This window comes from Neophocaena asiaeorientalis, unplaced genomic scaffold (assembly GCF_003031525.2).
Source record: "Neophocaena asiaeorientalis asiaeorientalis breed wild unplaced genomic scaffold, Neophocaena_asiaeorientalis_V1.1 scaffold828, whole genome shotgun sequence".
NCBI lineage: Eukaryota > Metazoa > Chordata > Mammalia > Artiodactyla > Phocoenidae > Neophocaena > Neophocaena asiaeorientalis.
In genome coordinates this window covers 1,282,234-1,284,660 of record NW_020175443.1, presented here as the reverse complement: position 1 = coordinate 1,284,660, position 2,427 = coordinate 1,282,234, and positions in this window count along the sequence as shown.

Here is a 2,427-nt window from a genome sequence, read left to right as displayed (position 1 = left end):
GCTGCTGTGCAGCTAGGGACTGGGAAGGGGGTGCCAACCCTGGTGCTCAGCATCTCTTCTGCACACCCTCCAGAGCCCCCCATCCTGGTCACAGCCCAGCACTAGAACCTCTCTGAGAAGTACCTTTGCCAGAGGAGATGCCAGGTCTAGGGCCAGCCCCTGTTCCTGGCCCCTGTACCCCTTACTCCATCCCCTCTGCCCCATGGCCACCATCTGCCATGGATGAGGGAGGGTCACCAGTGCTGGGGCAAAGCAGGGCCTGCTCCCAGGCTTTGATGCCTACCCATCACAGAAGGGGAGGGGCTCCTTAAGGAGGTTCTTTCAGGGTCTTCCTCCTCCAAGGGCTGGCCTGGATGCCACTTCGGGCCCCAGTAAGGTACTTGAGTGCTCATTCTGGGTCAGGTGCTGGTGCCAAGGGTGGGTGATCATGAATGCCCTCACATGCTCAGCCCAGGCCTCCATCAAAGTTAGAGGGGTGCGGAGTGAAATCTCGATCTGTGATAAAAGGTCGCCTGCCATTTACTGAGCACTTATAATATGCCTGGCTGCACTGGTTGTGTCACGTGTTTGATCAGGTAGGCTTTATTATTATCCCCATTTTACAGATGAGGAAACAGAGGAGCTGAGTGGGAAAGATGAAGCTGATCCAGATTTGTACCCAGAGCCCCTCACTACCTCTCCTGACTAGGGTGACCGGACTCTGCCATCGAGGACCCATGCAGGCACTATGGTCACAACTGATGACCAGCAAGGGCGAGGACAGGGTGTCCCTGGGAGAGGCCCCCCTTCTGCTGAGGAAGCAGCTTTTCCAGTCAAACAATAGTGGCTGTTCCTGGCAGGCCACCAAGCTGGGCCAGGCCATGGGGGAGGGGGGAGAGAGAGGAGTAGAGCCTCCCTGGGAGCTTTTAGGCATCGCAGGGCCTCTGCCTGGAACATCTTGTTCTGGTACAGCTGGGGATACTGAGGCCTGAGGAGGTCAAGGGTCGCATGAACCTGTCAGAGCAAGCGATCCACATCCTACCTCCTACCCCTCACCCCTGTGGCTCCCTACCCCATCTGCACCTGCCATCAACGAGATGAGGGCCTCAGCCTTAGAGGACACTCCCCTCCCCCTGGCCCTCCAGGGGACTGGCCAGGATGTGGTGGCTTCAGTGTTCCACTGGGATCCACCATGCCGGAGAGTCCAGCGGGAAAGGTGCTGCCCCACTTCCATTCGCCTACAGTAGAAGCCCCTGAGCAGGCAGGAGGCCTGCTCAGGCCTGCTGGATCCCAGTCAGACCTGAGGCCTGCTTTAACCTGTTTGGTTCAAAGCCTCGCATCTGAGGCCTGCAGACGCTCGGGCCAGACAAGGGCCCCTGGAGCGTGTTCCGTCCTGCTAGGAGCCAGCCTAGGTGTGCTGGTGCCTGCTCAGCACTGGGGTTTTCGTAGACCTGAGGAGGCCAGCCCTAATGTTGAAATGAGCCCAAGTTGGCACTAACAAGCCTCAGATCTGGGGTGTCTGCCAGTGCTGGGGGGGGCCTGCTTGGGCATGAAGCAAGTTTAGATGTGCTCAGGCCACGTAAGTTCTGCTAATGACTGCAGGCTTAAGTCTCTGCTGAGAGCTGAGTACCCAGTGAGCCCCAGATGCATGGCCCTGTTCCCCCAAAGTTTGAGTTTTGGGCAAGTGTTAGGCCTGGCCACCCTCAGCTCCCTACCCCACAGCATGCTGCTCCGAGGTGGCTGGAGCCCTCCCTTTTCTGAAAGTTGGGTGAGAGAAACAGACGTGGGGGCCACCAAGTCCAGGTTAGGTTTCACCTTGTCAGTCCACTGACAGGGTTCACAAAGCACGGAGGGGTACGTATCAACACCAGTCCTGGACAGCCCTTCCTGGGGGTCTTTTGTCTCCACCACCCCAGCCAGCTCTGGTGGCCCTGCACCATGCTGAGCCATGAGAGGAAGGAGGGGGAAAGATGCCAGGACACTGTTGGCTGAGAACCACAGGGTCGCCTGGGCTGCACAGTGGACCCCACCCCTCCGTGTTCCACGGATTTGGGGGCAGCGTTCTGTCCCAGCCCAGCCCCGGTTCGTCTTGTGGCCCTCCAGGGCTCAGTGAAATTAATCATAAGATGCGGGCCCAAGGACAGAAACGACCCCAAGCATCCGCTGGCTCCGGACCCCAGCGCAGCAGGCGTCCAACGGAAAGGGCGGAGCCCGGCGAGGGGGCGAGGCACGGGCTGGGCCTAGAGCACTCGACGCGGGTGGGGTCAGAGGGTGATTCCCGAGCCACTGACGAGGGGGAGGAGGCAGCAGGGGCGGAGTTCGGCGGGCTGGAAGGAGAGGAGTGTGGCTCCGGCGTTAGAAGGAGGCGTGGCCACCCTGGATTGGCCGCCCGTCCCGCACGGCGTGGCCGTCAGGGAGCTGGCGTAGGTGGCGGCGTGGACTCGGCCG